This window comes from Mustela nigripes, chromosome 14 (genome assembly GCF_022355385.1).
Source record: "Mustela nigripes isolate SB6536 chromosome 14, MUSNIG.SB6536, whole genome shotgun sequence".
In the NCBI taxonomy this organism is placed as follows: Eukaryota; Metazoa; Chordata; class Mammalia; order Carnivora; family Mustelidae; genus Mustela; species Mustela nigripes.
This window is the reverse complement of record NC_081570.1, coordinates 107408437-107408669: the sequence shown is the minus strand read 5'-3', so window position 1 is coordinate 107408669 and position 233 is coordinate 107408437. Positions and strand designations below refer to the sequence as shown.

At 52.8% G+C, this 233-nt stretch overlaps 1 protein-coding gene across 1 annotated transcript in view; it reads left to right on the top strand.

Annotated features, from left to right (window-relative positions):
• Positions 1 to 233, top strand: part of FLG2 (filaggrin 2) — an 11037-nt gene that overhangs the window by 8355 nt on the left and 2449 nt on the right. The window lies entirely within an intron of this gene.

Here is a 233-nt window from a genome sequence, read left to right as displayed (position 1 = left end):
CAAGAAGGGGATCTAGTGTCAGTGAGTCCAGTGACAATGAAAGGCACGCTGGAGCCTCACAGACACACGCAGGATCCCCTCATAGCCAAACTGGATCTCAACATGGAGAGTCAAGATCCACAGCTGGATGGAGTCAGGGAACTAGTCATGGCCAGTCAGGAGATACCAGGGGACCTAGAGGGTCTGGGCATGGTCAAGCCACCAGGACAGAATCCAGTAAGACTTCAAGAAGT